Raw genomic sequence first — 15,428 nt, 5'->3', positions numbered from 1 at the left:
GCCTTCTCCAAATTCTAGATCTGCTGCTGCTGCTGCTGCTAAGTCGCTTCAGTCGTGTCCGTCTCTGTGTGACCCCATAGATGGCAGCCCACCAGGCTCCCCTGTCCCTGGGATCCTCAAGGCAAGAACACTGGAGTAGGTTGCCATTTCCTTCTCCAATGCATAAGAGTGAAAAATCAAAGTGAAGTTGCTCAGTCGTGTCCAACTCTCAGCGACCCCATGGACTGTAGCACACCAGGCTCCTCCATCCATGGGATTTTCCAGGCAAGAGTACTGGAGTGGGGTGCCATGAATTCTAGATCAGTGGTAGCTAAAAACAACAAAGAAAAACTGTCAATTTCAAAATGTTCTCAATGAGGCCTCAGACTGGCAGGTACATTCCTCAAATCCCCAGTGAAGTTGTCATTTATACTCAAGACAATATACACTGAAAATCTAAAAGCAGACCGCATTTTAAGACCACTTTGAATGGGCCCACTACTGTGATAGAGCAATGTTGCCTCTTCTTTTCTGTGTAACCAGAGTCTTGATATGTACCCAGTTGTAATGCCTTATAGAGACCTTTCTCATCATCTGAACTTGAAATATTCAGCTGCAGTCAGAATGTCAAGAATAACTGAAACTGTATGTCTCAGCATCTTGACTCACACAAGATGCCCAGAAGTGGCCCCAAAGGGGAAAATGGTAGGAGTTAAAATCATAGAACGAACATTTATTTTCAAGGAACCTGCAGGTTTTTTTTTTATACATTTTAGGATATCTTCTGAAATTTTTCCCATAAAGAAATATTCTGAACACTACTGGTTTTCAGATGTACTATCTATGGAATTAATCTTTCCACCTCTTAGAAACCCATAGTGAACGACCTGCTTCCTCATTTTAATTTGTGATCTTTCCTGTGGCTATAAACATATACACAGAATTTAACTTACTCGCGTTCAGTTTTATGGAGTGATACAGAAAGAATTGCTACACAACCAGGTATAATTTTGCATCCACTAGGACAACAGGTGAGATATTTCTGATTGCAGGCAAATTCATTATTATCCCTGACACTGTGTATCATCTAAATGAGACTCTTCCCTTTGCTTTAAACTCATATAAAAAAGAAAGAAAGAAAAAGGAGCTAGCAAGACCAAAGCAAATATTAATTTTCTTTTGTTTCAAGTCTTTTTCAGGTGTGTATTGATTGGAAACCAACTCAGCAATTTAATTAGAAATACAAGCTTTTCTCTTTCCCTTAGGTTCAGATCAAATTTAACTTTTTTTTCCCTTAGATTTTCTTATGCTGAAGCTATAAACATCAGAGAAGGGCTGAGCTCCTAGGTATTCTTTAATTTGTTCTGGAGTAATTATGATCTAAAGATCAGAGATAATAACCAGCTACTGTGTGCTGCGTCAGCTTGCCCTGGGGGCAGTTGACTCCGTGATTGATGAGAATGTTCAGGGTACATAAATCCGAAAGCCTATAGACACCACAACCATCACCATCCAATTGCCCAGTCATTTACCAGTATTTTTTTTAGGAAATCCACCTGAGAAATGCAGAATGGAACACATGGGATGGTTTCTATTCATCAGTCCCAATAAATTGTCTTTGTTTCATTGAAAACACAGTTCCATTTTACTTAGAACTCAATTAACATAAAAGAAAACAGTTGGTGAAATAAACCCAAACAGACATTGAACTTCAAAGCAAAACTTTTAAAATTCTGGTTTGGAGGTACTCTCACTAAAGCAGAGCAAATATTGCGTGTTTATGTCCAAAGGTGAAGTATGCTACTCGTCACGGCCTACGTGGTCAGAAGTAGTAGAGCAGTGAACATATTTGTCTGATGAGACAAAACCAGAAGAGGAGGGCAAGGGTTCTTGGACTCTTGCTACTGGGAGCCTGTGAAAGCCCTGGAAACTCAGGGATACCACGGCGACAGACCTTCACATCCCCCAATCACCAGGGTGAGATAAGACAAAAGCACACAGACTATCCAGAGTGTTCAGGCCAAGGGATCAGAAAAAGGGAAGCTGGTTCCAAGTACAAATTGTACTCATTTATTTAAGCCAGCAAAGCCAATCAGACTGCATTGTGTAGTAACAGTCTGTATTACTTCCAGATGCACATGTGGTCCTTTGCATAGAGTCAAGGTGATGTCACACCACTGAGGATTCCGGTCTGGTGATCTCGTCTTACTTGTAGTGAATAGTAACTGCTTAAGACTGCAAAGTCAGTGAGCGCAAAGAAGGCTGGGGCTTTGGCTCATAAAGTCATAACATCAAATATGGATTCTGTTGCCTCATTGTTAAGAGAGCAGATTCTGAGACCACATTTCCTGGCCCTGAATCATAATTCCAACACATCTTAGACTTGAGCAAGTTACCCAAGGTCTCTGGGCTCAGCTTCCTCATCTGTGCATTGGGAATATACTATAAATGTATAGTATTTTTACATTTATAAATGTAGTTCTGCTGTGTGAGTTAAGTGAACTATTACATCCATGCGCTTATAGGAGCCTGGATCACAGTGAGACAACAGACATCAGTTACTATGATTGGGAGGCTTCCCAGATGGCTCGGTGGTAAAGAATCCATCTGCCAATGCAGGAGATGTAGGGAACACAGGTTTGATCCCTGGGTGGGGAAGATCCCCTGGAGGAAAAAGTGGCAACCCACTCCAGTATTCTTGCTGGGGAAATCCCATGGACAGATGAGCCTGGCGGGCTACGGGCTACATGACTGAGGGACAACGCCCCCATACACACACTGTGATTGGAAATCCTGCTTATTCCTCTTCTCCAGCTTCTGCCTCTCAGATATAAAATAAGGGAGCTTCCTTCCCCAGCACAGATGAATTGCACAAACTCTGGGACATGTAAGCGGCTATCAAGGTTCTCCAGGATTAGATGTGGGGAAAGGAGCCTGAGAAACAATAGAGACTTGAAAAAGCACAAGGAAAGCCTCGGGGAGCAGACAGGCCCGGAGGCAGAGAAAAAGAGACATCTTGAATGCCAGCAGAAATTAGAAAAGAATCTAAGGAGAGAAGCAACTCCCTAAGCAGGAACAATATAGCAGGAAATATGAACCTTCCGAGGTAGCTCTTTTTGTTGTTGTTTGTTTATTTCAGGACAATTCTTTTTCTTGTGACATGGGGGTGAAACAAAATACTGTCTTTTGTTTTTTCTTACCCTTGTTGAGTTTTGAGAATTTAACTTCCCCGATTATATTTCTCAAAAAAAAAAAAGGCTACCAAAAAAAAAAAAAAGTCCCCAAATCTGAAGAATGTTTGCAATTGGCACCTGGACAAGACTATAGAAGGAATAGGACAGGAGATTGTAAAGCTGGAATTCCTCTCTTACTAAACCATCACTTATAAACTAAATAAAAATTGGACTTGGGTTGTTCTCCTTCTACAAGTTATTTACTGGAAAGCATTAGGGCTGGGATTATGTTCAGCAGCTAGCTCTTTGCCAGGTCAGATAATATTCAAAAGAGCCTATAATCATTTTTTTTTTTCTGTGTTGAAAATAGTCAACCACATTCACATTCTTCTAAATAATTACCAAAAAAAAAAAATTCACAGAACATCTGGAATTCTGGGAAACGTGTAAAGTGAGCTATAAATATGGAAAACTTTCCCAAACCGAATTATACCTTACCACTTCTGTCACTACCATTAAGTCATACATAGTATTTCTTTACTCGGCTTCAATTGATCTAGTAGTGATTTATCTGGTACCAATGAACTGTTCTCTATGGTACTTTATAGCTTCCTTACAGTGAAATTAATACGAACTCCAAACTTGGCAGTTACTGGAAATGATACATTATCTTTTTTCCACCATGCCCTCAATACACTTGAAAATCTCACACACTGAAGAGAATTATGTAAGAGGATCAGGACTGTAGCTTCAGAAAGTATGCATTCAATTGTCTGAATTCTGCCCTATTCTCTCTCTCTCTCCTAATGTTCTATAAATACAACATCCCTATGAAACTGATTTCCTTTAAAAATGCAATGAAAAAGACTCATGTAAGAAATGTTTTGTATCTGTGTAGTTTAAATAAAACATTTTTTCTCAGCGTCCTGCATTTTATCATCACAAAAATTATTTAATTCAAATAAAAATTTTGATTAAAAATGCGGGTTCTATCTCTGGTTCAGGAAGATCCCCTGGAGGAAGGAACAGCAACCCACTCCAGTATTCTTGCCTGGAGAATCCTGTGGACAGAGGAGCCTGGCAGGCTATGGTCCATAGGATCACAAAGAATTGGACACAACTGAGGTGACTTAGCACAGCACACTCAGCATATCTTCACAGGGTAAGCTAAAACACCACTACCCATTCACTGAATCTCCATTGAAAATAAGGATTACCCTTCCAGGGCAATGAGCTCTAACAGGAAATATGCTGTGGGTCTTCTAAGGTAAACATATTTATTTCTCACATAACAATAACTATGGCAGTAGTGGGGAGAGGGATAGTCTAGAGAGTGAAAAGCATTGCCCATTTCCTCACTTCCTCCATCTGAGCTCAGTTACGATACCTGATGCTGCTGCAGCTGTATGGGCACCATGAGTGAAAAATCTGCGGATGAAAAGCCATTGTGCTGACGATGACAGAATAGTAAACTGATCCTTAATGGCATTAGTGACCAATACCAGTAAAAGTCTAACTCCAGATTTTTTGTTATGTTAAAAAACAAAACAAAACAAAACACTGTTATTTGTTCTGAGCATTGATTTTTTTTTTTTTTTGATAATTTGCAATGTAAGGAGTTGTATTCTTAGAGACTCTTTAAAAAGCTTGCCTACGAGGGTAAGTAGGACAGTGGCTAAGTTAAAAGGAATTGAAATTTGCGGGTTTGGTATGTTTTGCTTTCTTGTTTGAAAAGTTGGGCATTTGTTCTGATTTTTTTTTTTTTTTAAGAAAGGAAACATCTATGCTAATTTGTAAACTGATGGAAGGAATCAATGGAGAGAGCGAAATTGGATCTATAGGAAAGCAAGATAATGAGTGATGAAGAATGGTCTCAGATAAGATGAAGTGATGGGCGCTACAGGTGAAGAGATTAGCCTCAAATAGATGGAGGAAAAACTGCCTTCCTCTGGGGTCAGAGACAAATTTGGAAAGGGAGTTGGAAGGAAAGGACAGAGGGAGGCTGAGAGAAGTGTTGTCTGATTACCCTGTACCCTTGCCCCTGGGCAAGCCAATCTTGCCATTTGGACCTGCTCAGCTAGCCTAGAAAGTCTTTTCCACCCTGCCTGGAATCCAAATTAGCTCCAAAAAATGGAATCACAATTAGACTAGTGACGGATTAATTTCTCTCACCTCTCTCCTCCCCCCAGGCTATTGTGCATTTTAGTACAGGATTTATTCAAAAGAATAAATCTACTGGTAGAATTGCAGGCAGGCACGGAGCAGAGAGATTTCAAGCGCCTTCAAACCAGCCCCGTTAATAGGCAGTGACCTACTTACCCTTCAGGTAACACGGGTCCTGCCAAAAGGCTCAGCGTGTGCCTCTGTACTGTCCAGGAATATAGAACGGTGATATGAGATCCCTAAGCAAAAGATGCAGTGTCAGAACAAGTTTGACTTTCATTATCTGTGTCTCTGGGTTTCTCTTTGGCTGCAGTGATTTATTTAGTATTTTAAAATAAAATCTCAGTAAGACTATGTGAAAATTAAAAAAAAAAATTTAAAGGAAAAGAAAAACCCCTGCTTTTTGTCCACAATGAATACAGGAGCAAAAAGTCAGGTGCTGTTGAACTTTGCTGCCTGCCTCAATTGAGTAACTAAGTTTGCACACTACCTATTGACCTTGAGGTTCAGAGATGGCAAAGACTGACTTGATCAAAGATGGAATAAACTTTCTTATATTCTGACCTCCAGCAATCATTTTGCTTCTTTTTAGATTTTTAGCATCATAGTAAAATGGTCAAGTGTTTCACATAGCTAGCAAGTTCTCCATGGTAATTCTCAGGAGCAGATTTAGAAACAGTGGAAAGCTTTCAGCCTCCCCTCTTGGCTTGCAAGAAATTTTGAGGGAATTGGAATGACTCCTGCCATCCATCCTCCTCTCCTTGGAATTGACTGCACAGGATTCTGAGCCTCACATTCAGTTGGGTTCAATGCAGAGCATTACAAGAGGGTTCACATGATCTTAGGAATTATTACTCATAGCTGGGCTGCTTCTAAGCCAACGGAAGGTGCATGCTGTACTTCATGGAGCCAAAAGTTTTCATCCTAAAGAGCCTGCCTACTCCATTCAATTCTAAGCACTACTCAGTGTTTATAAAGAGAAGAAAAAAAGGCATAATGATGCTTTATGCCCTTCACGTAGAGACCCCATAGAATAAGTAGGTGTTTAGGCTCATTTTAAGATGGCAAAGAAGTATCTGTCAAGTGTTGATTAGTAAATTAACTTTCTCTGATATAAGCCAAGACCTGCTACCACCTTTCCCTGTCCAAAAGCAAGGAGAAAGTCAGAAAGCCAGGCATGTGATATGAGAAAGCTTTACTGAAATCACTAAGCATCATTAATGCTGAACTTTACCTGAGCCCTGTGCTCCTTGAAAAGAGCTATGGTCAATAAGTCCCCTCTCCCTTTATGTTTCAGAAAATGGCTTACTGTAAAATAAAAAACCTTCCCCACATAACTTAGATAACATTTTCACAGATGGCCTCCTTGTTTACCTATGACAAAGTTAGACATAGGCCCTCCAAATTCTCATTTTCTCTCATATAACTGAATAGCTGAACTGTTTTTGCCATAGACTAGTGTGGACAAAACAAACACTTGCTAACTGGACTTGTCCAAACTTCCAGGCTTCTTCCAGTTAGACAAGACTGAACTTTGACCCAACCTCAGCCTCAGCCAGCATCTACTTAAGGACCCCTCCTGAAAATCAGCTGACCACAAAAACAAACATTCCCTGATGAACTGTCCACATGCTACACATTCCTCCTGTACCCTACACCCACTTCTTTCTAGCCTTGTTTATTCCTCTTTGTTAAAAAACAAACAAAAAAAAACATTTTCTATCTGATTTTTGAAATGCTTACAGACCTTATGGTCTGAGCATTCTCCTATTGCAGTAGTGTCTTTTCAAATAAAGTTTCTTATGTAAGTCTGGATTTGTATTTACTTGACAATACTTGTGTTTACTTAGGTATCATTTTACGCATATCTTTATTCATAGAGAGAGTAGGTTAGTCTGCATTTTTTTAGCAAACTAAAACTGAGGCCCAACAGGCTGAATAATCTTGACCAAGCATTTTCTACCTCAAAACTCAAAATACAATATGATACTGATTTAATTTGCAACTAACTTTGTAAAGGGGAAAACAGTACCATATAACCTGTGCAAGTTATGAAGCTGTCATATCGTACAAAGTAAGGGGCATAAGGAGATGGTGTTATAAAGTGTGGTACCTAGCAGGGCAGTGTGGTATGGGAAGAACCACCGCTGGCCTGGGGATCCGAGGCCCACATTTCTATCCCACATCTACCGAGTGACCTTTGGAAGATGACTTATTCTCTTTGGGGCCGCTGTAATTTTATCTGTAAAATGAGGGGATTGAACTTTGTGATCTCTAACCTCCCTTCCAGCTCTAGAAGTCTACGATTCTAAAACAATTTAGAGTAAATCATAAAGATGGACCTTCAGGCAGTCAGATCAGCAAAGGGGAGTGCAATGAGGGCTACATGGTGTTATGGCCAGGGCCGTAATGAGATTTGTAATTAAATATAACAACATGGGGTCATAATCAGATCTCACGCTTCAGAAACCACATTAATCATGATAGGGATCAGGTAGGTCACTCCCCAGAACACAATGGGGACCTTGAAAAGGAAAGTGAAGCATCCTTTTCATCTCCAGAATCAGGCAGCATGTTTCAGAGGGGAGAGCCACGGCTGGGGGACCTGAGCCTTAGTTTTAGGTTATACTTAAGTTTTCTCCATAGTAAAGTGAGAAATTCAGATCCATGCTTTCAAACTTTCCCAAACTCTCTCTAAAGTAAACCGGAAGAAAATGTCTAAAAAAAGAGGAGGTTCAAGACTTCTGAAGGCTGCCAGACACCTGTCAAGTTTTTATTTTCTTAAAAGTGAGTGGGATATTTACCCCTATTCTAGATTATCTCTGACACTGCCTCAAACTTAGAATATTTAAAAATAATTTATCACATTGCAAAACTAATGAACTTTGAAGACAATGAAGTTTTATCTATGACTTCAGGTCATTGCCGTGAGGTGAGTGGGTGGGATTCTGCAAAGAGTAGATGTAGATGTACCCCATGTAGACCCTTCTGGAATTGATATCCAATGATCCTTATACTTAGAAATATCCTTGCTTCTGGAGTAATAGTTTATCATATTATAAATTCATCTGTATGTGTGTATGTGTGCATGCTCACACGTGTGTGTCTGTGTGCACACGTGTCTGTGTAAGTGTGGGAATAAAAAAGAGGGAGCGAGTCTGGAAGAGTAAGTGGCAGAAAGGAGGCCTTTATAATGAAAATTCTTACTCCGAGGAGAAGGAAAAGGCAGGAAAAGCAGACATGGTGAGGCCTCAGACTCCTTGGGGCACAGATCAAATGTAGCAGATCTCCCAAGCCTGAGGCAAGCCCCGCAGCACAGAGACAATAAAATGGCACAGCCTAATAAGTGCCTCAAACCCTGCTCTGTCTGATTCAAAACTAGCATTTTACACAATGCTACACCATCTATATTTAAACTGAAGCCATTTAGCCACATTTAATTCACACATACCCATACTATTTTCAGGCCCGCTCCGGTGGCTCAAGGAGAGATCGAGCTGAGATCTCATCCTTCGGCTACTGGTCTGAATCCATGTGTTGCCAAATTACAGGCTTGTTCACAAAAGTCAAATTGGTTTATCATGGAGCTGTCCTTTCAAGGCTACCCTGGTGCACCCTATGATCTTCACAACTGTTCTCCCCACCCTGTTAAAGAATACTGAACCTGTGCATGTGTGCTAAATTGCTTCAGTCGTGTCCGACTCTTTGTAACCCCATGGACCATAGCCCTTCAGGCTTCTCTGTCCATGAGATTCTCCAGGCAAAAATACTGGAGTGGGTTGCCATGCCCTCTTCCAGAGGATATTCCTGACCCACGGCTCAGACCCACGTCTCTTATGCTTCCTGCATCACAGGCAGGTTCTTTACCACTAGCGCCACCTGGGAAGCCCTCAACTGAACTCGGTTAGTTATGTCCGACTCTCTGCGACCCCATGGACTGCAGCCTACCAGGCTCCTCAGTCCATGGGATTTTCCAGGCAAGAGTACTGGAGTGGGGTGCCAGTTCCTTCTCCAGGGGATCTTCCTGACCCAGGGACTGAACCCAGGTCTCCTGCATTGCCTGCAGACGCTTTACCATCTAAGCCACCAGGGAAGCCCTGGGAAGCCCTCAAGTACAGGATAAATAGTTGATTACAGGGCAATTCAATTTAATAGATTTATAAACTTCTGCTCCTACTTCAACCCTGGAGCAGAATCTAGCATAAACAAAATCCTTCTTGATGCCTGCTTCTTGGAGAAAGTGAATGCTAATTTAGAGACAACCTGAAGACCCTGGAATGACCTTGGTACTTATGACTATGGAATCTACTTCAAAATGCCACACGCTAGACATCACAGACTTAGGAACATTAAGAACTACCAGTAATTTGTTATTCACTGGTTGAATATTTGAAATAGTCCTTGTACTGTCTGAATACTTAGTACAATCTTCAAAATTTGGTCCAGTACAAAAATCGACAGAGAGCAACCTCTGCCTCTCTGATCTCATGGTCAAGTTTCATAAAATTTAACCTTCCAGAAGAGTCTTTAAGTTTGAAGAGAAAAAAAGCCCCACAAATCTGGTTAAAACAGCTGCCAAAACAGCAACCACAAAATTATAGTCTTCTGAGATACAGATACCTTGGCTGATTTTACACACATTATTTGGTAATTTAATTTTTCTTGAAATATTTTAGTATTTTCCTAGGTAGGTAGACAGCCCCCTCACCGATCCCCCCAAAAGACATCTGCGTCTTGATTCTCATAATCTTTGAATATGCTATGCTTCTAGGCAAAGGGGAATTAACACAGCAGGTAGAATTAAGGCTGCTAATCAACTAACCTTGAGATGGGAAAATGGTCCTGGATTATTGGGGTGGATGAAGTATAAGTGAAAGAGGGAGGCAGAAAGAAGAGAAGCAGAGAGGCAGCAAAATGAGGAGGACTCACTCGAACAGTGCCAGCTCTGAGACATGCACAGAGGATGAGAAGCCTAGGAATGTGGGCTGGTTTCTAGAAGCTGGAATGAATAAGGAACAGATTCTCTGTGAGCGCATCCATAAAAGCATGCAGTCCTGTGAGCACCTTGGTTTTCGCTCAGGAAACCCATTTCAAACTTCTCACCTCTAGAACTCTAAGACAATACATCTGTGTTACTTTAAGCCAAAAAGTGTGCGGTAATTTGTTACAATAGACACAGAAAACTAATACACTAGTTACAGCGGAAAGAGAGAAGGAGCTGAGACTGCCAGCCAACAACCAGCTCAGATGGGGAACTGGGAGTCACGAACACAGTGGAAGTAGACCCACAGACAGCTGGAAAGAGTGCCTGAAGAGAGGAGAAAGTAAAACTACCAAGGAGGAAAAAATCATAGTGTGGGGAGCCCACAAACCACAATAACCCCTGAGAGACAGGGGCATAAAGCCACTGAGTAGTTAGCCATAGAGCAATGGGAGTCCTTTGAAAAATATATCATCCTTAAAATGACTGCCTGAAGTCGTCATTTATTCTAAGGCTCACTCTCTTACATTCACAAAACAGGCCCTGAGTCACCATGAAAAAGTTAAAGTCCATTCTGAATCTTAGAAGGAAAGGGATTATAGATTATTTACAAGTATTTTAATTGGCAGAAGTAGCAGAGTTTTCATGTCTTAGCTATTTTAACCTATGGCTGCAATTCTCAATCTTTCTTTCCGTCCCATAATTCATTTACGTGCATAAGAACTACTCATTAACACAAACTTATTCTTAATTTGGGGACTCATGAGAAAACAAATGTGCATCCGGATCTCTGTGAAGATGATGGCATGCACAGCTTGAAAACTATGAAAGATTTCTACTCCATTGCTGTCTCTTCTCTACATTGACCACATCTCATTTTCCTTCCCCATGTTTCCTCTACCCGTCACATTTTTGTTCTCTAAGATTTGCTCTCACCAGTATTTTTTCCTTCTTCCTTTCTCTATATGCTACATGAAGTCCTCCAAGGTGGTGACTTTCACCACTCTCTACATGCTGATGTCCCCAAGCCTTATCCCAAACCCAAGATTTCCTTCTGAGATCCAGATTGACATTTCAATCATTCGAATGGCCAGTCGAAAAACTGATATAGAGCAGCCTCTGCTTCTCTGATATTATGGTCGACATCAGAAACAGAAAATGTATCCCAATGAAGCTCAGAATCTCTACCCTTCTTTACCTCAAAAGTCTATCTAGTCCTCTACTCTTTATCTCATTGACTTGTAACTGAACCACCAAGTTGCTGAAACCAAAAAGCTAAATATTGTCCTCAGTCTTTATTGACACCAAAATTTCAGGTAGGGGAACTTTTCTTAGAACTCACATATACCTTATCATGGTACTTTTATGGTTATTATTGCTGCATAACAAACACTAAAAGTTAGAGGCATAAAGCAATCACTTTATTATGCTCGTTTATTCTGTGAGTCAGGAATTTGGACAGAAGACGATGAAGATGACATTTCTTTGCTTGATGCTACATGTGATCTCAGATTCAAAGTTGTGGATGACTCCATGGCTGGAAACTGACATCTGAAAGCGTCTTCACTTGCACTATTGTGACTATCTTTGGAAAGCATAATCTGCAAAAGATACTATGCTATTATGAATTTTTTAATCTATCTACCACTTTTGTTAGATTACAATTGCTACAGAAATGTGTTATTATTTTAAAATTATTTCAGTTACTTGATCCACTGCTAGATCTTATCATTTGATGCATTAATGAAGAAGCACATATATATCACAAAATTTTAAAAAATTTTTTGATAAATATATTTTAATATGTATCTTTTGCAACCATATACTTTTTGGTTGATCATTAAGACCCACTACTTTGAGAAAGATTCCTCAGTCGATGGGACTCAGGCATAAGAGAAGGTTAAGAATTCTTGTGTTATTTTGAATGATAAATAAATAAAATGCAGAAATATAATATTATTGGAATTTAGTGGTAAATTCTTGTATGTAAACTTTTAAAAATACATATCACCTCACTTCCAAGAAGGCTAAACAAATATGATGATCCTCTCTAGGGCTAAAAACACATTTTATGTTGTGTGTTTTAGTCTATTGTTCACTAGTGCTGAGGAATCCTGTAAGTACTATAATTATATAATAATTAAGCAATAATTAAAGTAATATATTGTGGTTCCTGTACTGTAGCATTTGAGTAGGTCTAGATTCCAGATATACAGGAGAAACAAACAAAGCAACCTAGTGAAGGTTCATTTAATATCCTGCATTTCCCACAAGGAGTTCCTTAGAATGCTGGTTCTGCATCATATTAACAAGCAAAATATAAAAAGAAAGAAAGAAAAAGGAAGGAAGGAAGGAAAAAAGAAAACAAGTTAGAGAGTTCTTCGGTCACAGTGGGTGAGGAAATTCTTGGTTAAACCAAATGGTAAAGATTTCTCTGTAATCTGATGTCCATGTGCACAGCGGGTCACTAAGAAGAGATGGAGAGCATGTGGTATTTTCCAAGCCTGCTTCCTCATGAGTATCACATTTTATGGAAAGAAGGATCCATTCCAGTTCCTTCACTACCCATCCACAGAAATCAAGGTCTAAAAGGTAAATGACATGCCTAAAGCCAGCCAGCTGTTGGGAGAGTTGGGCCAGAAATGGAACCTGTTTCCTGGCTTCCAGTCAAATGCTATTCCCACAGTCCCACCAGGCCAATTAATTAAGAGTGCAGGTGCCTGCCTGCATAGATAAGAGCAACAGTTATAAGTGAAAAAAATCAGTTATGGACTGATTGTTGGAATGTCATCTAAATGGGTGAGAGTGATGAGAGAGAAGTAAATCTCCATAGCTCTGCTTAAATAAGAACTACTGACAGGTTTTTGGTACCTAGCCTCTCTGTGAAGAACATCTTCTTTTCACCTCCCTCTAGCCCTGAAATCTCTGTAGGACTTGTGGTTGGATGAAGATTGGGGGAAGTGGGGTACTTGCCAACAGGCAGAACAGAGAGCTGAGTTCTACAGCTGAGCAGAAAGCAGGCAGCAATAATGGCGAGAAACCGAAGTGACAGTGTGGCTCCAATGGAGTACCATTATTCAAATTTCATTACCAATAGATCTAATTTGTTTTTCATCCTCATCTATAGGTTGGAAAGAATTTCTTCTCCTAAAAAAGTCACCTTTAATATAAAAAGCAGATGAGAAATGGACAGAGTTGTTCATTTGATTCTTGAAAAGTCTGAATATTCTCTCTCCTCCTCTACTCCCAGGATCTAACTTCTGCTATGAGTAGTAGGGGCCTAAGGACCAATAACTCACTCAAGAAAAAGATGAACAAAGTCCAGAATGCCATGAAGAAAGAGAAGAAGAAATGATCGGTCCAAAGGAGAAGCCCTATAGCCGTGAGGTAGAGGGCAATTTCCAGGTCAGTGAACAGAGGCTTCCAACCAGTCAGTGAAAAAGGATGGAGGGCCAAGGGGGTGACAGAAGATGGTATACAAAGACTGTTTTAAACCTTATTCTCAGCCTCATTTGTGTACTTGAATGTCTAGCAAATCAGGCCCCCGGAGTTATGCATCACACAGGTCCTTCTTCCAGCTGTGAAGCATAGTGTCAGAATTATGGTGTCTTATGATGGAAATAGTAGGATGTTTTCAGATACTGTAATAAACTCATTCAATGTGCACTATCTTTTCTTCAACTGCAGCCACTTTTCTGCAAAATTTAATAGTAAGGGAATATGTGATAGGACTGCAAGGTAACTGTCATGAGACTTTGAGATTCTCCCTGGAGATAATCCAAGGTAGTCTACCTTGTCCCCAAAGAAATGCTAACTTTGAAAGGCAGGTGAGGAGAGACATAGGAGAGACGCCTTGAGAAACAAAGTAACTGAAAATTCCCTGTGTACAAAGAAAAGGAGAGAGAAAAACCAAAACAAAAACCTTCCTCATCTTAAAGGAACACAACTCTGAACAGTGAAAGCCTCCAAGCCACATAACTGAGGTGAAGGGAACACATATTAACAAAAACAAGAAAGAAAATATTTCTGAAGTGCTGTCTGTTCCAGAGCAAGCTAAAATAGTTTAGCTAATAATTCTAACAGGAAGCAACAGCCAAATCTTATTCAGAGATAATCCAGTCCCTATGAATCCCTCTTTTCACAAAATCTTCTCCCCACCTTTTAAGCTGGGTGACTGGGAATCATCTTTCTGAAGAAACTCAGCTAGATTTTTCATTTTGTCTTTTTACAAAGAAGACAGCGAGCCCAGAAACCTCGCCCTGCAATGAGCCAGGTGGCAAAGGGCTCCCGCCCACAGGCTCTGCAGCCCGCATTGGTGGCTCTCCATTTAGTGTGTCCTTCAAAGTCCGGAGAATGACTATTCCATAATTCTCTCACCTGATTAATTCTTAACTATGAGCATAATTACACTCTCCAGAAGGTAAATCGGTCTTATAAATCAGTCGTGGCTGACAGTTCACTGTGCGCAGCGCAATCGGCTAGGGTGGGGAAGGGAGATGCTCGCCCAGGCGAGGAGTCCTCCACCCCAGACTCCCGCCCCGGCTGGTCCTTCTTCTCAGAGCCTGGGAGCCGCCACCCAGGGACAGACTGAGAGGACAGGCGGCAGCCGGAGGGTTGCAGACGGTGCGATTTCCTTTTACAGAAAGGCGAAAGGGAGATGGGGAGAAGGAAGCTTAGAGACTTCTCTATTAGAGCTGCGCTGAACTCTAGCCTTCTGGCAAGCTGCGGCAAGCCGCCAATTTGAAGTGTGTGAGCTTTAATCTGCTTCTGGCCTGATGGGTTCTCCTGTCCGCAGGGAGCTGGGAGGCATCCATTACGCCGGACCAAGGAGATGAGCGTCTAGGAAATATGTTAATACGAGCCCTCCCCGCCCGCCCCTGCCCTTGCCTCGTCTGACAGCCTCCGAAAGTGACATTTTAGGAGTGTGTCGCTCCTATCAGGGCTTACAAAATTCATTTCTGTTCATTGCATTAAACTTTTTTTAGAACTGCGATGAACAATTGGGTAAAAACAAAAACAAAAACCCTGAGCTTTGTTTTTAAGTCCTGGGGATGGACCGAGGTGGGGTGGTTAAGTGAACAGAAAAAACCACTTATACTTCTGCAATAATGTAACAACTAAGGAAAAGTAAC

General features: G+C 40.8%; 1 protein-coding gene across 22 annotated transcripts in view; it reads right to left on the bottom strand.

Moving 5' to 3' along the window:
* Positions 1-15,428, bottom strand: part of LOC147349347 (uncharacterized) — a 690,773-nt gene that overhangs the window by 544,069 nt on the left and 131,276 nt on the right. For 2 of the 22 annotated variants that reach the window (XR_015150408.1, XR_015150415.1), the window contains exon 3: positions 5,472-5,554. The exons of the other annotated variants lie outside the window; for them this stretch is intronic. The gene's annotated coding sequence lies outside the window, so the exon portion shown is untranslated. The remainder of the gene's footprint in view (positions 1-5,471; positions 5,555-15,428) is intronic. 22 annotated transcript variants of the gene reach the window in all.

The sequence above is a fragment of the Bos grunniens genome, chromosome 21 (genome assembly GCF_055505025.1).
Source record: "Bos grunniens cultivar Pamir isolate PY7600 chromosome 21, Bosgru_T2T1.0, whole genome shotgun sequence".
Lineage (NCBI taxonomy): Eukaryota > Metazoa > Chordata > Mammalia > Artiodactyla > Bovidae > Bos > Bos grunniens.
This window is presented reverse-complemented; position numbering and strand designations above follow the sequence as displayed.